Below are 20,906 nucleotides of genomic sequence, written 5' to 3'. Positions count from 1 at the left end.
TGTATTATATAAGTGGTTTTAACCATTCGCTAGAGGATTATAATGTGTATGTGTATGACATCATATCATAGACCAAAAAAGTTTCTGTAAATTTTTCTATTTAATTCATATCTCCAGACCCTATAGTCAAAATATATAATAGCAAAAGTTCCATAAATTGTTGAAGCAAAACAAAACAACACAAATCTTGCTTTATACAGCAGACCACAAGAAGTTATTTTTAACTAATTTAAGAAAAATTTTCTTTCCCCATCTATGCCCTCCAGTGAGTTAGTAGCTTGGTTGCATTTTTACAGATTCAATTACATATTGCTAGATAAAATACAAATAATTATGGTGTATTGATTGAGGCTGAATATTCAGTAATGCTAGTATTTTAATATAAGATCCACCATTTGTAACTGTCTGAACTAGGACAGGTTTACAAACATGTGTTAACATACCTGTGGTCAGTCTCCTCATGTATAAAAATGTTAACTTCTCTCTCAATAGGGTTTCTGTGGGGACTAAATTATTTAGTACATATTCAGCACTGAGAATAGTTCCTAATACATAGTGAATACTTGGTTAATGTCAGCTACTATTAATAACTAAGATATGGGCATATGGAATGCTCAAAAAAACCTACATTATGTATAGAACTGCTAATGTTTATTCTAGGGAAGAGAAAACCTGGAGGTGGGATTATAGCTGCAATCAAATATCTGAAAAGTTGGTAAGTGGTTAAAGCTTTGAACTTAATCTAGTAAAAAATGCAAAAATAGCATATAGCAGACACAAATTAACAGTTACTTTTCTGTTTCCAGTTCAAGTCTTATCCCCATGGATTTTGAGGTAGCCCACATTTACAAAAAAATCATTAGGATTACAAAGTCTAATCTGTACTTTTACAGACTGTGTAACTGAACAAAGAATCAGATAATATACATACTCTGGCCCCTTTAGAGGCTGAGGTATTCACATAGATATTATAAATTCCAAAACTACGGTGATTTCTCAAGCACCCTCCCCCAAATCTAGTTTCTCTTAAAACACACACACATGCATACACACACACACACACACACACACATATATATATATATATGTGTGTGTGTGTGTATACACACACACACACACGCACATTTGAGAGAGTTATAATTGGATGATCAAAGAAACAACAGAAGAACAAAAGAAGAGCCTTTTTCTTCAGCTATATTACTGTGTTTTTAACATTACAAGCAAACCATTGTCAAATTATTCAGCCAAAATTTAAATAATTTAACATTATGTATGTTTAATCAGAAGATGCTTTTTACACATTTCATAGCTTCTGACTTCTTACTGGAATTGTTTAACAGAGTTCATGCAGCAATGATTCAGTACTGAGTGCACCTGGAAACTTGGAAAAAATGCTGATATCCAGGTTATATCCCCAAGGAATCTAATTTTATTAATCTGGAGGTAGTGATCTGGAATCAGTGTTTGAAAGCTCTCCAGGTGGTTCTAATATGCAGTCAAGGTCAGGAACCACTGGTCATCTTAATTGTTCCACTGAGGTATCCTAACACAATTAGCTGAGAAAATTATTACATAATGAAAAAGCCATTATGTAAATGAAACATTATTTCATGAGTTTATAAACATTTAAAGCCATGTCTTATAGAGATCAGGAAAAGGCTTGCAAGTTTGGACTCTTCCAAATTTTCCATAATGTTGTCATTAATAACAGGTTTTTGCATGAATACAAATTCAACATCACACACACATAAAAACAAACCCCCAATGTCATGAAGCCATGAGAAAGGAGCACTTCATAGATTCAGACATGGAAATATAAAAGTGAATAAATTAAGGTCTCTGTTTACAAGAAGTTCAAGATTGGATTTTGACATAGAACAGCAGCACAGCTAAAGTATACAGTTAACATTCACTTGTTGAGTTCTTGCTGTGAGCTAAGCACTGCTTTGAACACATCACATGAATTCTCCTATGCCTTTTTTATAGGTGTGTTGTTAGCTTATTGTTGTTGTGACCAAAATACCTGAAAGGTACAACTAGAGAAAGAAAAATTTAGTTTGCACCTCCATTGTTTTGAGCTTGAGGTGAGGAAGAACATTGTGGTGGAAGGGTGTGGCAGAGGAAAGCTGCTCAATTCATATCAGCTGAGAAGCAGAGAGAGGTGCAAAGGACAAAATATAAACCCTAAAGTCATACCCCCAGTGACCTACTTCCTCAGCCATATCTCACCTGCATATAGTTACCACCCAGTTAGTCCATTCAAATTATTATCCCATCAATGGATTAATCCACTGATTAGAGTACAATTCTTATAATCTAATAATTTCACCTCTGAACGTTCCTACATTAATCCAGGACCTTTGTGGGGGGGCACTTCATATCCAAACCAAAACAGTAGATGAAGAAATGGAGGAATTTAGATGCTAAGTATCCAAGGTTGTATTGCTGCTGATGGTGGAGCCAAGATATTATCCTAACATGAGAACCAGAGAGCTGGCATTTGCAACTCCTAAATCACACTACTTTTCAAGCTCAAAATCACTCTGAGACTTTGTCACTCAGTCAACAACTTTCTGCATCTTCATATGAAAATCCATATGCTTATTAAAAAAAAGAACTGTTCCTTTGAAAACAGAAATTGTCCCATGCTTCATTAAAAGCAAAATTGGAGATTTTGGGTTTTTTTTAAGTTTTGAACAATCCTTAACAAATAGTGATTTTTATTTTCAATAATGAAAAACAATTTCTTTTTTTGAAGTTTGCCTTCTTCAATGCTGTGCAAAAAAAGTGTGAGTAGAACCAAAAGTAAACAAACCTTGTCACATTTGTTAACACTACTCTCCAGTTCCTCATATTAACTTTACCATTCAAACAACAGAACACTTTAGGGGTTGGGAAAGGGATAAAGCAAAAAACAAAACAACTTCATACTCACAGAGATGGCTTCTTTTCCTTCTCTGCTGCCACAGGTATTCAGTTGTATATAAAATTGAACCTGCTCAACAGCTGAGGGAGACTAGAAATGATGGGCCCATATCCTGGTGCACTGTCATACAATTAGAACAGTGGTGCAGCTACCAACTTGTAATTTTTAGGGACTGCTGTTTCAATCAGCTTTTTTTCACTGCTGTCACTAAAAACTCCAACTCGAACAACTGTAGAAAAGGAAAGGCTGATTTTACGATTCATGGTTTCAGAGGTCTCAAGCCATAGACAGCAGACTTCATTCCTCCACGCTCAAGGTGAGGCAGAACATTGTGGGAGGGAAGTGGAGGAGGGAAATGGCTCCTGTCATGATCAGGAAGTAGAGACAAACTCCACTGCCTAGATAGAATATACGCCCAAAGCCACACCCCAATTCCTACCTCCTCCAGCCACACCCTACCATTTCAGTTACCATGCAGTTAATCCCTATCAGGGGATTAAGCCACTGATTGGGTTAAGACTCTTACAACCCAATCATTTCTCCTCTGAACTTTCTTGCATTGTCTCTCACGTGAGCATTTGGGGGACACCTCACATCCAAACCGTAATAACTGCAAACATTGCTTTCTCTTAAAGTTGAACCAGAAACAACTTCTTATGTTCCTTAGGCTTTGTAATGTGTTCAGAAATATAGGGATACAGAAAAGGTTCAAAATTTGGTCTCCACCAGTTACCAATGAAGTCATCAGTGACCCAGTCTTACAGGACTCCATCTTGATGTCATTAAGCATTCAGTCCTTCAACTTTATCTTCTCCTACTTGAAGTTCACTACCAGGTAATTTGAAGAAAGTTGTTCCCAGCTGTAGCAGTAACACATGGGGTAGCCAGTGCTCATGTAGACTCAGAATTCATTCTACAGTTCTTCTCATTGCAATTTTATCAAATTCCTCTCTCATGGGCTGAAATCTGGCTGCAACAGAGCTTTCCTTCTCATAGAGGGGCATTCGTATCAAAAGTATAATTGTTGAGAGGGTACAGGTTGATGGTGTGCTCCAGGGTGAGGGGCTTGGTCTGCTGGATGTACTTTGTAGCCAAACTGGGTGACCCTACCTCCAGCCTATCTGTGTATGATTAGGTGGAATCACAGACACACTGGAGAGCTCTGGAAATGGAGTCGAGAAGATAAGAGGCAGGGGAGATATTCTTGTTCCACTCAGCAGCCACTGTCTGCCATTAACAGGAGAGGGCAAGAGAGGCAGAAACAATTCTTGATAATGTATAGCCTAGATAATTTTATGAAAATATTTGGATGAAATAGCTCACAGCCTTGAAAGAAAAGATGAAAAAAAAATATTAGGGAAACAGAGGGATCAAATAGACCTGGGAATTTAAGAAGCAGGAACAATGGAGTCTTTTCAGGTCTCCACGGTTGAAATTAATCATATTCAATGTTCCCTCCCCTTGTTTCACTTCACTAAATATCCAGATATCAGGAAGACTGTGATCCATTGAGCTTCAGGTCCCACCTGCTGGCCAGGAGAAACCAGGCTCTTGATAATTAATTCTCCCACAGTTACTTAAAATGAGGGGAAATATTTGTGCAAAGAAATATATAAAAGAAGGAGGAAATCAAGCAATAACAACAGCTGGGCAATAAAGTCCTACTGATATTGAAATGAAGAAATGCACTAGTTTTGAAAAGCCTTATAAAATGTCTGCCTGTTGGTCAAAAACAATTATGTGTTAATTAAGAAAAATATTTTAAAGCTAAATAAAATAAAATCATTTAAAAAAAAAAAACGACCCTTGAAGAGGAAGACGGGAGGGCATAGATTGTAATTCATGCACAAGACAGCTACAAGGACAATCACTATGCATCAGTAAGCTTATTCATCCTCCCCTGAAATCTACCTTCTCCACATATTACATTATGCTTTCAGAACAAAATCTGTCCTTTCCTAGGTATTTAGGGGTAAAGCTGATTAACTCCCAAGCTTCTATCATTGAAATTGATTTACCATGTAGCCAGGAATAGCTCTTTGCTCACCTAGTTAAGTTAAAATTGGAGAGGACTCGTCTGTCTTTCCTTGACAGCTTCCCTTCTAAAGGCTGGATTGTGCCTTCCAAGTGGAATAAGATAGGCATCTGTGTGCGAGGCCTCAGCAGTCCCTCACAATGTCACTCCTATGTTTACCAGTCTTTATTTCACTTGCATGCCAAGAGCCTTAGGCTGCTCATGAGATCAAGTTCAAATTTCTAGTCATAGCCTAGTTTTCTAGCTATATGTGATTCCACTGCTTCAGACATATATAATCTAGCCACAGCAAAAAATTAACTATCAGCCTTCAAGTGTGTGATGTTCCGAGTGTCCCTATATGTGCTGTGCTCTTCATCCCTAATATCCCCATCTCATAAACTGCCACGTTTTTGTTCTAAATCAGCTCAAATATCAACTTAGAAAGAGCTACAGACTTCTCTGGGATTCTAATAGGTGCTTATACAATGAAACCAGCTGCTGAAGAATCTCAAACCGAATCATATCCAGCAGCCACCAGAGCCAGGCATGCCCAGGACTCTTCCCCAGATGGCATACGTTGCTCCTATTTATATTAAAATATCTTCCCAGAATTATAGTTATCTATTTACCCATTTCTTCTTTTGTATTGTGAACTCTTTAGAGGCAGCACCTTTTTGTAATCATCTATCACCATTAATTCAATAACACTTATCGAGCACCTACTATGCTGAGGAATTGAGCAAAGTGCCAGGAATTAAATGGTGAGAAATATAAATGGCTCTTGTCGCCATAACACCTAGAGCACAAGGTGTTGAGGGAGACACAGACAATGAAGCACTGACACTCTGTGCTACGCAATTGCAGAAAAATGCAGGCTAGCATGGAAGCACTTTTAATCCTCACAATCATACTATAAGGTAAGTTAGTTCCACATTATACAGAGGAAGAAACAGGGAAGCTAAGATATTCCCGTTAACTTCCCATATATTGCTCAGCTAATGATGGACATATCCTCAATCTCAAACACTTCAGGACTCCAAACCTTGAGACTCACTTATCATGCTCTTTCTTCTCTGTCCCCAAAAAAGATGAGAATAGAAACAGTCACCTGTGACACTGAATGAGAAAAAGTGAGGGTCCAATAGAGACTCCCAGAGAAAATCATAAGGAACTGGGTTACAGGGATGCCTGAAAAGCAAAGCAAAGAAGATATAGCAAAGAGGTAGGTAAAATACCAATAAAGCCTATATTTTAAAAGCAAAGAGAATCACAATAGCTAGCACAAAACAACCCCTCAATGAATGTTTAATGACAGACTTGCTGAATAAATAACCACAAAACAAGGTCTCCTGTATTTCTTAAAGAAAGCTTGAGGATCACTGCCATCTCTTTTTAGAACCACTTAAGACAATTCTGTGTCAAATTATGAATATAAATATGCAAATCACATCAATGATGGTTTTTCAATTATAAACCTGAGACCTACACTTTAAATTCTATGACTTCTTGATAATTAATCATACCACATTAAAAACAAGATATATGATAAGATACTTACTTATTTAACATGTTATTCATAATTTTACCTTCCCTACAAAACAACATAAAAGTAGAAATTGCCAATTCATTGGAAGTTCTGAGAACACAATCTATCTAAGATGGAACTCTGACTTGATCTTTCATTTAGTGTTGGGATAGATTCATATGGAGTACTTCCTGACACATAATAACCTGACACATAATTTTGGGGAAAATAATATCACATTCTCTTGTAAGTTCACTGTGTCTTTATTTGATGGGCAACATATAATTCTTTCCTGGATACAATGACAATATTCAAAGCATAAAAATTACCACAGAGAATAGAAAAGGAAATTTTAAATACAATTAGCACTGTCAAAGAAAGAACAAGGATGGAATTGACACTAGATAAACCATTTTAATAATCCTTCCAAATGATATTTTAAAATGTGATAAATCATAAGATTAATTTTTATAGGCTCTTTCAGCTATTTTGTATGCTGCAGGGTTCGATTCATGTAAACCATTCATCAGTCTGGCACATCAGTGGATTAAGAGAGAACAAAGGTAAATAAGTTATGGGCTATTATTCAGTTGAAATTATTGAACATTTATAATTGACTCGTCAATTCCAAAATCAAAGTCAATTTCGCCCAAATATATCATTATATTCCATTAAAAATAATACTCAACATGTTTTCTTATTTAGTAAAATGACTTTGATTTAATAAAAAATAGGAAAACATAATAATACTTTCCTACTCAACATACATTATTTTTCTAATCAAATTTTCCATCATCCATAAATTTACAAGGAGTTATATTTGAATCGGTTCTAAATGGAGGGTACAATTTATCTTATTTCTAGTATGCTAATTCACCCTCCCTAACTGATACTTTTCTCCTAGGAACCTAAATGAAGGGGCATATGAATGGTAAGTCCAATGACCAGTCATCTTACAAAGCACCTTGATTAATGATGATGCTTTCACCTTCGTTCTCTTCCATTCATAATCCACACCTCAGCAATCTAGTCTAATGCCAGAGTCTTTTGTGTGGCACTATCAGATGTACTTTCTAATGGATGAAGGAATCTCCTTAATCATCTTCTGTTAGAATATCAATTTAGGAGTCTGAAAAGGCTAAAAGTTCTAAGGAAGCACTTTCCTAGTAAAGTGTGCTGGTTTTATTTTTGATGTGATATTATTTTCCCAAATTACGTGTCAGGTTAGTATTCTTATGGTTACATGTTATCAAACAATGTCTATATTATGACTTGATGGCCTAAAAAATAATTAATGGAAGAAAGTTAGGTGTTTAACATGTTTCATGTAGATCCAAAGTAGACACAGCATTTTTATTTTATTTTTTCATGTCCTACACTTTTAGTGATTGATTAATAATACCTTACCATTTCAAGTATGAAATTTAAGAACAAAGAAGTATTTTCCATAGTATAAAATATGTACTGAAACAACCATGAACATTTAAAAACAAAGAAACCTTTTCTTTAGCAAAAAAAATATGAACAAAGCTACTACATATAGCCAAATCTAATACTTTCCCCTTCTGGGAATTCTTTTCCCTACAGTCCACTGAGTACTCCAGCCTGGATTGTGACACTATTCCACCAAAACCATTTATATCTACAAAAGCACCATTTTATATCACTAAATCCAATGATCACTTTTCTTCCCAGGGTATGGTAGAATTATCAGAAGGATTTGATACAGGTGTCTGTGTCCTCTCCTTGGAAAACTTATCTTGCTTTCCCTGAACAATATTCCACTACATTTTTTTTTCAATTTTTCTCAGACCATTCTCTTATCACCTCAGTTAAAAACTCCTCCTACCCCAAATCCTGAAGCTTGACGTCCTTAAGCACACTCTTCTACTTCTCTACCCTCCTAGACCATCTCATCCAACCCTGTGCATTTGATACCAATTTTATGCTGAATATAATTAATGTTCTATCTCTCATTCTGCTTCTCTCCTGAATTCCTTATTTCTACTAACAGATACCTCCACCTGAATACTTTAGAGACATCTCAAACTCAGTATATCCCAGATTCACCACCTTGCTAACTAACTCCACTATGGTTCCATCTTTTTGTTGTTATTTTTTTTAAATTTTTAAATTCTAATTTGTTATATATGAAAGCAGAATGCATTATAATTCACAGAACACATATAGAGCCCAATTTTTAATATCTCTGGTTGTATATAAAATATATTCATACCATTCGTGTCTTCATACATGTACTTAGTGTAATGATGTTCATCTCATTCTACCATCTTTTCTACCCCATGCCCCCTCCCTTCCCCTCCCACCCCTTTGCTCTATATAGAGTTCCTTTAATTCTCCCATGCACCCCCTCCCAACCCCACTATGAATCAGCCTCCTTATATCAGATGACATATTCAGGATTTGGTTTTCTGAGACTGGCTAACTTCACTTAGCATTACATTCTTCAACTCCATTCATTTACCTGAAAATGCCATGATTTTATTCTCTTTAATTGCTGATTAATATTCCATTGTGTGTGTGTGTGTATATATATATATATATATATAAATGTGATATATATATCACATTATATCAAAATAAATGTGATATATATCACATTTTCTCTATGCATTCATCTACTGAAGGGCATCTAGTTTGCTTCCACAGTTTAGCTATTGTGAATTGTACTGCTATGAACATTGATGTGACTGTGTCCCTGTAGTATGCTGTTTTTAAGTCCTTTGGGTATAGACTGAGGAGTGGGATAGCTAGGTCAAATGGTGGTTCAATTCCCAGTTTTCAAGAAATCTCCATACTGCTTTCCATATTGGCTGCACCAATTTGCAGTCCCACCAGCAATGCATGAGTGTGCCTTTTCCCCCACATCCTTGCCAACACTTATTGTTGTTTGTTTTCATAATAGCTGTTATTCTGACTGGAGTGAGATGAAATAGTTTTGGTTTGCATTTCTCTAATTGCCAGAGATGATGAACATTTTTTCATATAGTTGTTGATGGATTGTATATCATCTTCTGAGAAGTGTCTGTTCAGTTTCTTGATCCATTTATTGGTTGGATTACTTATTTTTTTGGTGTTTAGCTTTTTGAGTTCTTTATATACCCTAGTGATTAGTTCTCTATCTGATGTGCAAGGGGTAAAAATTTGCTTCCAACATGTAGGCTTTCTATTCACCTCACTGATTGTTTCTTTTGCTGAAAAGAAGCTTTTTAGTTTGAATCCATCCCATTTGTTGATTCTTGATTTTAACTCTTGTGCTATAGGAGTCTTGTTAAGGATGTTGGAGCATAATCCAAAATGATGGAGATTTGGGCCTACTTTTTCTTCTATTAGATATAGGGTCTCTGGTTTAATTCCTAGATCCTTAATTCACTTTGAGTTGAGTTTTGTGCATGATGAGATATAGGGGTTTAACTTCATTTTGGAGCATATGGATTTCCAGTTTTCCCAGCACCATTTGTTGAAGAGGCTATCTTTTCTCCAATGTATGTTTTTGGCACCTTTGTCTAATATAAGATTATTGTAATTTTGTGGGTTAGTCTCAGTATCCTCTATTCTGTACCATTGGTCTCCCAGTCTATTTTGGTGCCCCAATACCATGATGTTTTTATAACTATTGCTCTGTAGTATATTTTAAGGTCTGGTATAGTGATGCCACCTGCTTCACTCTTCTTGCTGAGGATTGCTTTAGCTATTCTGGGTCTCTTATTTTTTCAGAGGAATTTCATGACTGGTTTTTCTATTTCTATGAGGAATGCCATTGAGATTTTGATTGAAATTGCATTAAATCTGTATAATGCTTTTGAGAGTATGGTCATTTTGACAATATTAATTCTGCCTATCCAAGAACAAGATAGATCTTTCCATCTTCTAAGGTCTTCTTTGATTTCTTTCTTTAGCATTGTATAGTTTTTGTTGTAGAGGTCTTTGGTTTTTTATCTATTTCATTAGGTTGATTCCCAAGTTTTTTTTTTGTTGTTGTTGTTGATGTTGTTTTGAGGCTATTGTAAATGGGGTAGTTTTCCTCATTCCTATTTCAGAGGATTTGTCACTGGTATACAGAAATGCCTTTGATTTATGGGTGTGGATTTTATATCCTGCGACTTTGCTGTATTAATTTACTAGTTTTAATAGTTTTCTGGTGGGATTTTTTGGGTCTTCTAGGTATAGAATCATATTGTCAGCAGATAGTGCTGATTTGAGTTCTTCTTTTCCTATCTGTATCCCTTTAATTTCTTTCATCTGTCTAATTGCTCTAGCCAGTGTTTCAAGAACTATGTTAAATAGAAGTGGTATAAGAGGACATCCCTTCTTGTTCCTCTGTTTTTAGAGGGAATGCTTTCAACTTTTCTCCATTTAGAATGATGTTGTCCTGGGTCTTAACATAAATAGACTTTGCAATGTTTAGATATGCTCCTGTTATCCCTAGTTTTTCTAGTTTTTTGAACATGAAGTGGTGGTGTATTTTGTGGAATGCATTTTCTGTATCTATTGAGATGATCATATGGTTCTCATCTTTAAGCCTATTGATGTGATGTATTGCATTTATTGATTTCCATATGTTGAACCAACCTTGCATCCCTCATATAATCTCCACTTAACTGTGGTGCACTACCTTTATGATATTTTTTTAATTCGATTTGCCAGAATTTTATTGAGCATTTTTGCATCTATGTTTATTAAAGATATTGATCTGAAGTTTTCTTCTGTGCCCTGGACTCACAGAGTAAGTTTGGAAGTGCTCCATATTTTTCTATTTCATGAAATAATTTCAAGAGTATTGGTATTAGTTCTTTGTTAAAGGTCTGGTAGAATTCAGCCATGTATGCATCAAGTCCTGGGCTTTTCTTGGTTTGTAGGCTTCTGATGGCATCTTCTATTTTATCGCTTGAAATTGATCTGTTTAAATTGTATATATCATCCTGATTCAATTGAAGCAAATCATAAGATTCTAGAAGTTTGTCGATGCCTTCAATATTTTCTATTTTATTGGAGTATAAGTTTTCAAAATAATTTCTAATTATCTTCTGTATTTCTATAGTGTCTGTCATGTTATTTCCTTTTTTATCACATATATTAGTAATTTGAGTCTTCTCTCTCCTTCTCTTTATTAGAATGGCTAAGGGTTTGTCAATTTTATTGTTTTTCAAAGAATCAATTTTTTGTTTTCTCAATTTTTTCTTTTGTTTTGATTTCATTAATTTCAGCTCTGATTTTAATTATTTCCTATCTTCTACTGATTTTGGTGTCGATTTGTTCTTCTTTTCCTAGGGCTTTGAGATGTAAAGTTAGGTCATTTATTTCTTGACTTTTTCTTCTTTTAAAGAATGAACTCCATGCAATGAACTTTCCTCTTAGTATTGCCTTCATAGTGTCCCAGAGATTTCTATATGTTGTAGCAGTGTTCTCAATTACCTCTAAGAATTTTTTAATCTCCTTCTTGATGTCTTTTGCAACCCATTGTTCATTCAGTAGCATATTATTTAGTCTCCAGGTGTTGAAGTAATTTTTATTTCTTTTTATTTTGTCATTGATTTCTAATTTCATTCCATTATGATCTGATAAAATGCAGAGTAGTATCTCTACTTTTCTGTATTTGTTAAGAATTGCTTTATGGCATATTATATGGTCTATTTTAGAGGGGGATCCACATTCTTCTGAAAGGAAAGTATATTCACTTGTTGAAGAATGAAATATTCTATATATATCAGTTAAGTCTAAGTTATTGGTTGTATTATTGAGTTCTATAATTTCTTTGTTCAGATTTTGTTTGGAAAATCTGTCCAGTGGTGAAAGTGGTGTGTTAAAGTCACCCAAAATCACTGTGTTATGGTCAATTTGACTCTTGAACTTAAGAAGGATTTGTTTGATGAACATAGATGCACCATTGTTTGGGGCATATATGTTTATAATTGTATGTCTTGTTGGTGTATGCTTTCCTTGAGCGGTATGTAATGTCCTTCTTTACCCCTTTTGATTAACTTTAGCTTGAAGTCTACTTTATTTTTTATGAGGATGGAAACCCCTGCTTGTTTATGCAGCCCATGTGAGTGGTATGATTTTTCCCAACCTTTCACCTTCAGTCTGTCATGTCTTTTCATATGAGTCTACTGGAGGCAGAATAATGTTGGATCTTTTTTTTTTTTTTAATTCAGTCTGCTAGCCTATGTCTTTTGATTGGTAAGTTTAGGCCATTAACATTCAGGGTTATTATTGAGACATGATTTGTATTCCCAGCCATATTTGTTTATTTTTGTTATTTAACTTGATTTGGTTTTTCCTTTTATTAGTTTTTCCTTTAGGGTACTACCTCCCTCTGTTGATTTTCATTATGGAATTTCCTCTTCATGGAATATTTTTGCCAAGGATGTTCTGTAGCACAGGTTTCTAGCTATAAATTCTTTTAACTTGTTTATCATGGAAGGTTTTTATTTCATCATCAAATCTAAAACTTAATTTTGCTGGATACAAGATTCTTGGTTGGTATCCATTTTCTTTCAGGGCTTGATATATGTTGTTCCAGGATTTTCTAGCTTTTAGGTTCTGGTTTGAAAAATCAGCACATGATCTAATTGGTTTTCCTCTATATATAATCTAGTTCCTTTCTCTAGTGGCTTTTAATATTCTCTCCTTATTCTATATGTTAGGCATTTTCATTAGAATGTGCCTTGGTGTGGATCTGTTGTGATTTTGTACATTTGGCATCCTGTAAGCCTCTTGAATTTGGTTTTCCATTTCTTTCTTCATGTTTGGAAAATTTTCTGATATTATTTCATTGAATATACTGTTAATTCCTTTGGTTTGGAACTCTATGCCTTCCTCTATCCCAATAACTCTTAAATTTTATGCTATCCCATATTTCTTGAATGTTCTGCCCATAGTTTCTTACCATTTTCACTGTGTGGTCTACATTCTTTTCAAAATTATATATTTTGTCTTCATTGTCTGAGGTCCTATCTTCCAAGTAGTCTAATCTCTTGGTTTTAATTTGGTTTATTGTTCCTTTCATTTCAAGGATTTCTGTTTGTTTGTTTATTTGTTTGTTTTTAGAACCTCTATTTCTCTGTTGATGTAATCTTTTACTTCCTGTATTTGTTTATGTATCTCTTTGTCAAAATGATCTTTTGCTGTTTGTATTTGCTTTCTTATATAATCCATTAATTCACAGAACATTTTAATTATGTACATCCTGAACTACTTCTCTGTCATTTCTTCTGCTGTGCTGGCCATGTGGTATCTTGATATATTTGGGGCACTGTCTTCCCTTATCTTTTCATGTTGCTTGTGTGTCTTCCCTTTTAGCACTGTGGATTCTAGGCATTACCATTTTTACCCTATATATATTGTCTCTGTAAAGTTCCAATACCTCTCCCTTGAGGTGAAGAACAATGTAAATAGGTCCCACTATAAAATATATACAGACTTAAAAACAATTAGCTGCTATTAAGACATATATAGTTTGGTCACAAGGTACAGAAATGGTGAATTCAATTATTATCTACAATATACTCAGTAGGTTTGTAAAAGGTTTACAGTTTCTGGTGGTGGATGAAGAACCAGTGGTGAGATGTAGGATGATATGCCAAGAAGCTACAAAGTGAGATTATAGCGTTATTATATCTTAGGAAGTGTGGAAAAGAAATCCAAAGAAGAAGGTTAGTAGCAGGAGAATAGAGAGGAAGTCGTTTTGGGTAAATAGTAAGTGGGAAGACAGTAGAGTACATAAAACAAACACTCATGTATATTAAGAAAAATAAAATATGTTAAAATAGTAAAATTTGGAGGAAAATAAAGAATATACAACACAACTGTAATATACTATTCAGACATCCCAGTCCCCAAAATCCTAATTCATGCAAAGTACTTGGTTTCACATTTGTGGGGGATGTGAGGGCGGGAGAATAGGGGTGGAGAAGAAAAAAAAATCTCGAAGGAAGACACAAGGATTGATTTGGTTGGAGATCAGTATCTTTCCTGCTTCCCCTCTCATTCAATAGATTGAATCATCTGTTGTTAACTGGTATCTCCACCCTCAGGATGGTGAAGTAACCAGGGTGTCATAGTGCAGGGTTAGCAGCTATTAGGGAGAAAGGGGAGTTAGAAACTGTGTACCTAGCCAGCTAGCATTCCAAACTGGGAGTTGTCCCCACTAAAAATGGTGATGAAGATGGAGTCGGCTGCTTCCAGCAATGGTGTCAGATCTGGTGGGGGGAGCCAGGGTGTTGGATGTGGATGACGTGTTCAGAGAGAGTTCTGTGGCATGCAGTGTGTGGTTTCAGCTATCTTCAGAGCCTGTGTAAAGTTCCCAGGCACACTACTGCGCATAGGGGATTATCTCCGTTGCTGCAGAATCCCAAGATGGAGGTGATCAGGGGAGTACCAAGTTGGTAAATGGGGGTCCACATGGGAGCAGCATCTAGAGTTACTGCACATGAGTGGCTGCTGGGTGTCCTGCGTGGGAGTGGGATTTCTGTTCAGGTGGATGGCCGAAAGTTCTGCACCGGTATTGATGCCTATGGTCTCCCTGGGCACCTGGTAGTCCTGCTTGGGAGAGTAGTTGGGAGACCTATTTTGATGCTGAGGCATGGGGCCCTGCACACAGAGAAACAGTATTGTCACTACTTGAATCCCAGGTCACAGAGTGACACAGAATGTTGCCTCTCTCTGGCCTGCCATCTTGGATCTTCTATGGATCCATCTTAATGAACTATTCCTTTGCATAGCCAGTTGTCCAATCTAGAATCCTCAGCATCAACCTTTATGTCCCCTCTCCTTCATCTGACAACTGTTATCACCATTTCTTAATAACATTAGTTACTAAGTATACGTATAACATAACCACATTTTTCTACCCCAGTGGGTCCATCTCATATACATTACAACCGAAACCTCATAAGTGTCTTTCTTCTGTTATCTGTTGCTCCCTTTTTTTTAAGTTGGAGAAAGAATATTTTTTCTCATTCGCTTTGCATATTGCAGAAGTAATTAAATACATTATATATTATATATAATTATACTATTACACTATCTCCATGCTTAAAACCTTTAAGTTGCTTTCCAACTTCTTTTTTCATAAAGTATGAAATCATTGACATAAATACTTCGAGCAACCCACTCATTGGCCATTCCCCCTTTCCTCTACTCATTGTACCTCTAATTAAATGGTCAACTCCATACATTTCCACTTCACTGTCAGTTTAGTATGGTTAGCAGCTATTTTTTTTTTATTATTATTCACAGTATAATTCCCAGCACTGAGTATAGTTCTTGGCACAATGTAAGTGCTAGATAAATAAGCTTTAAGTGAATTAAAAAGATTACATTTACAAAATAATAGAAGACTTCCAAAGACTTTATTCGTGTATTCATCCAATTTAATTCTAGAGACAATATACTGAAGAAAGCACAATTTCCAACCACATCCTGACCCTGTTAAAACCAGCCACATTAAAAAAAATGGAGATGAACAGTATTTTTTAGCTTGAGTCCAAGACTTCAGCTAAAGTGAAAAGGAGAAGAGCAAATGCACTCCAAGGGGGAAAGTGGGACTGAAGCAGAAGCTATGTGTTCACTCACAGGACTCTCTTGATGGGAGATAGCCTATAATGGATCCATTTGTCCTGTGAGACTCAGAAACATAAAAAGGATCAGAAACACTGGGTTACAGGGAGATTGATTTATTATCCATAAAGACCTTTCTATCAGCTTAAGATAGAGAAGAAAAACAAACTGAGAACATGGTAAGTAAAAATCCCTTTTCCTTCAACCCCACTTTTTCAAAATAGCATGATCTTCACAAGAATATGAAATTAGTCACTACTTGGATGCTAAAGCCCATCCCAGGAGGTGCCTTTCCTTGGTCCTTATTATGACTACCAATAATTTCTCCTGGTCCTCCGTTTGTATGGTATACTATAACCATCTCATATATACCTTTACTTTTTCATAGCATAGATTAAATCCTACAGGATAGATTATTTCAAGCAACTAGCAAGTTATAACAATTCAGAAGATGTTTCTACCTAACACTAAATAAGTCACTATATAAGCACTACTTGCCAAACAAAACTTGTTATTCAAAGCATGTTTTTAAATGAAATGATGAATGATGAGGCCAAACAAAACCAAGCCAAAAAAGTAATAATAATAATAAAACACTTCCTCCTCCACAGGCAAGCTGAGGACAAAACATTAAGTAAAGCTTTCTTCTTTAGACCCAGAAATCGATCCAATCTTATAAATCAGAATTTTGCAAATACTATTGGGAGATGAGTTTGGAAGCAGATTGTAAAATTCTACTTTTTTATGTTAAAAGTACCATATTTTCACTAAAAATACTATAATGCATTTTTTTATTATAAAACTAAAAAAGACCTACACATAAAAATTTAAAAGATAATCTTTACAACCTTTGGGTAGGCAAAGACTTCCTAGAACTCAACTTTAAAACGCAACTTAGCACTATCCCTAAAAGAAAATGAAAAAGTGGAGCTTGTCAAAAATAAAATGTGCAAGCAGGCACAGCCAGGCACTTCTGTAGTTCCAGCTACTCTGGAAGCTGAGGAAGGAAGATCACTTGCCCAGGAGTTCAAATCTGGACAATGCATGGAGACTCCTTCTCAAAAGTAAATAATAAAATACAATGTTCAACAATTTCAGTTCTTGCTAACAAAATAAAAAGCAATCCAAATGCAAGGAGAAAATGTTTGCAATACATACACAGCTGAAAAAAAATAAGAGCTCCAATAGCTGAGAAATAAAAAATAAGCAACTGAATATTTTTAAAATGGGAAATTTGAACAGATAATTCACAAAAGAAGAAAAGTCTATAAATAAACATGTGAAAGATGGCCATCCATTAGTAGAGAAATAAAAACCGAACTCTAAAGAGTTCGGGTAGAGTTCGGGTTCAATAAACTTTGAAAGTTCAATAAACTTTCAAATATTAAAAATGGTATAAAACAAAACAATGAAGATGTACTATATTTTCATTTCCTCCAAGAGAAAGCCACATTTTAAAATAGTCTGTTATAACTTACTTCAGAATATTTTGTATATGAGATATATATATATATATATATATATATATATTTGAGATATATATATATATATATATATATATATTTGAGAGATATATATATTTATATATATATATATATACACATACACACACATATGTATACCAGACATATGTATAGTTTTATTTTATAAAATTTGGACAAGCTAGGCCTAACATACTTTTCTACTTGTTTTAACTAATGTTTTCTGATGCTCTATGTCACTTCCTACAGTATTCTAGTGAGTACAATAAAACTGTATCCTAATGAATATCATGCTTATAATTTTGTAATTTATCTTATAAGTGCACCGTAATTTATTTTACCAATGTTCATACTTGGAAAAAAATTCAAAGTCCACTTTCAGATATTTAAAGTTGACAAATGAAAGAAAATAAGTGAGTTACTCTTTTATTACAAAGATATCTCTATTCACTGCTTTTGTAAGAATGCATTTTGTAATTTACCCAGCGTCAAAATAAATATATGTCAGCCATGTCTACTCTCACAACTAATGAGAAAGGATAATAGTAGAAACATTGCATGATTAAGTACGAAGTTCTTAAGAGCACATTTAGAACAGATAGGAAAAGTGCAGCTCAGACTCATCAAGAGGTATCCGAAGTTGTATTATTGTGGCTGGCAGATCCAGCATGAATTCCTGGCTTTCTGATCTTCCTGCGGTGGTTTACACAAGTTTTCCTTTGTGTAATGCACAATCTTGGCTTCATTAACATTATGCATGAACACCTGAGATCACCAATCTTACCTGCATTTGAATTATTCAGAAAACAAAGCAACACCATGTGATGAAGGCATGGAGGAGACATGGTGTTTGTCTTTCAGGGATGTTTCTTTATGCTCCACAATTTAACATCCTGCAACAGCATGAGGCATCTAATGATTTTTTAAAACAGCTTTCTGCTGACAGCATAAACAGAAACAAGTTTATTTTGAATGAGCAGCTGCTGTTTTTTCATCAAGGAATGTCGCTAGCTGAAATAATGCAGCAGGCTGGCACTGCCGTGAAAGGATAAACATCTACAGGGTTTGTGAACTGGCAAACATGGGACCATTTTGCTTCTGCTGCAATTACCAATAAACCAAACAGCCCATCTCCAATTTTATGAGAATGAAAAGTTAAGCCAGTCTGCAAAAGAGTTGCAGAAATAGCTGCACAGACTGTCTTATTTTAATGAATGGATCAACTGCAGATGCCACATTATTTTGTCCATATATGTGGAATTTATATATATTTTTTCAGGTTTTCTTTCAATTGATCTTTTGTTTTTTTAAATGTGTTCACTTCACTTTAAAAGACATCTCATTTATTACAAGTAAATGTTAAGGCAACAGAGATTCATTGAGGGAAAATTCCCTTTTTGCTCTTTGTAAATATTAATAAATAGCTCCTTTTGCTCAGTAAAAATCAGAGTGTCGTAAATTTAAGCTGAAAGAAAGAAAAAGTACTTGAGAAAGAGCTTTGGTCAGCAAATGGTTTTAAGAAAGTTATGGGTTAACAGAACATTGGAATGAGAGATTTCTCTCTTTTGGAGTCTTTCATATCTTATTTATCATCCCTCATTTATTTCAGTGCTTCAAGGAAAGGTGAGATGATCTCTGGTCTGAAGTCTCGAATTCATCCTCTCATTTGTATGCACCTGCAGATCAACAATTATGTGACACCATCGTTTTGACCAACTTCAAACATACCATTCAAGTTAAGTATAATAACTACTCATACATTCTATTAGGAAATAAAGGGTGGTTTTTGTTATTGTTGTTTGTTGTTTACATTTGTAACTCCCTGAAGAGTTGTAAAAATCATAGAGTCCATGTCTAATATTTATGCAACTTCCTTTATGTGAACATGTTACATAATCATGGAACAGTTGTCAAAACTAAAAAAAAGTTATATTAGAGTTGATAACTTTTAAAAACTGCAATTAATTAAGCATGCCGCTAACTGACAAACACACAATACAAACACAAGAAGATAAAAGAGAAAAGAACAAATCTGTAGGGACTTCTGAGAGGAGAGAGATGATTTCCAACCAAGATTACGTGTTCATGGTTCAGTGGGATTTCCACTAGGACCTAAAGGATGGTTGGTATCTGGATAGGGAACAAGGGAACCAGAATAAGACCGTCGAAGTTTATATAAAAGGAGTAAGATATAAAGCAAATATTTAAGTGTAAAGGGAATGGTGGAAATCTTTATCCTATTAAAATTTAGAAACACACTTTGTTTCACCGAGCTTTCAATGTAATAATTTTAAGTGTTATATCATTAGAGAAACTAAAAATTTTATAAATCACATCAAAATTAATCATATTTTAAAAGTCTGCAAACCTTGATCCCATCATCAGCTATTGAATGTGCCATTAAATTAGATAGTGAACTCTTTCTTGGCCCAAGCCCAGGTAATTATAATTGTGCTCTCACACACTCTCACCTTTGCATAGTTAGCATATCAGCAGGTGAATAGGTCATATCCTAAGGGTATCAATTAATCAAATTGCAGAAACTTCACCATTTTATTTAGCACTTTAAGCACATTTAATACTGATCTCCTTGAGGACCATGGAAATTCACTGAAAATGTTAACTATAGTAAGCAATCAATTATTCATGTGCTGGGCTATTAATATCATTTAGAACTTATATAACACAGATGTTTTTAAAATAGGAAAAGTCTGGTTAAGAATGGATTGGCCTGACACAGAGGCAACAAGTTGCTGGAATAATTACCAGGTTTCTTGGGTTAAGAGGCAATAGCCTACAATACCGGAGGAAGATGGCGGCGAGGGGAGTGCATTGCCCCCGTGTGCTGCTTCACTGTGTGGGAGTATGACAAGTCAGGACGGCTAAAGGATATCTTGTTAGGAATTTCCAGCAATAGTGGGGTGCTCCAGAACCTGGAGGAAGGATTTCCATCCCACGAGGATCGGCTACGGGGACTCAAACGCGAGAGGTTTGTCGCACGGAGGGTAACACTGCTTATTCAGCAAACCGCCCCGCGGCTAGAGTCTGCAGCGCGCGCTGGGAAACGAAGAGATAGCGACACAGGGATACAGCGCTGCAGTTTGTGCCAGCCGTGCAAGCACCATACTCAGGGTTGAATTCTGGGTTTGAGACGGGGGAAGGAAGCGGTCCATCTCGGTTCTCCACACCGGTCAGAAAAAGAGGAGGCCAGCAGCCACCATGTTGGAAAGCTGACGTCACCATCCCTGTTTTCGACTGACCGCAGCGCATTCAGCCATAGAACAGGTAATTTCAGGCTGCAATTCGCCTGCAGCTTGCAGACAGATTGCTAGGGTTCAGTGCCTGGGTGCTTCTTAGAACCTGATCTTATCGGAG

The 20,906-nt window shown here is 35.5% G+C and overlaps 1 pseudogene across 1 annotated transcript in view; it reads right to left on the bottom strand.

The window, feature by feature from the left end:
- Positions 1–2,936: 2,936 nt before the first annotated feature.
- The window catches only part of LOC107143565, a 52,977-nt pseudogene continuing 35,007 nt past the window's right edge, over positions 2,937–20,906 (bottom strand). Inside the window, exons 2-4 of the transcript XR_001503705.1 lie at positions 14,916–15,081; positions 3,538–4,047; positions 2,937–3,114 (exon numbers count right to left, since the gene is read on the bottom strand). The product of XR_001503705.1 is annotated as a cleavage and polyadenylation specificity factor subunit 5-like (transcript). The remainder of the gene's footprint in view (positions 3,115–3,537; positions 4,048–14,915; positions 15,082–20,906) is intronic.

The sequence above is a fragment of the Marmota marmota genome, unplaced genomic scaffold, assembly GCF_001458135.2.
Source record: "Marmota marmota marmota unplaced genomic scaffold, marMar, whole genome shotgun sequence".
NCBI lineage: Eukaryota > Metazoa > Chordata > Mammalia > Rodentia > Sciuridae > Marmota > Marmota marmota.
Note: the sequence above shows the minus strand (reverse complement) of the source record. Positions and strands in the feature narration are given on the sequence as shown.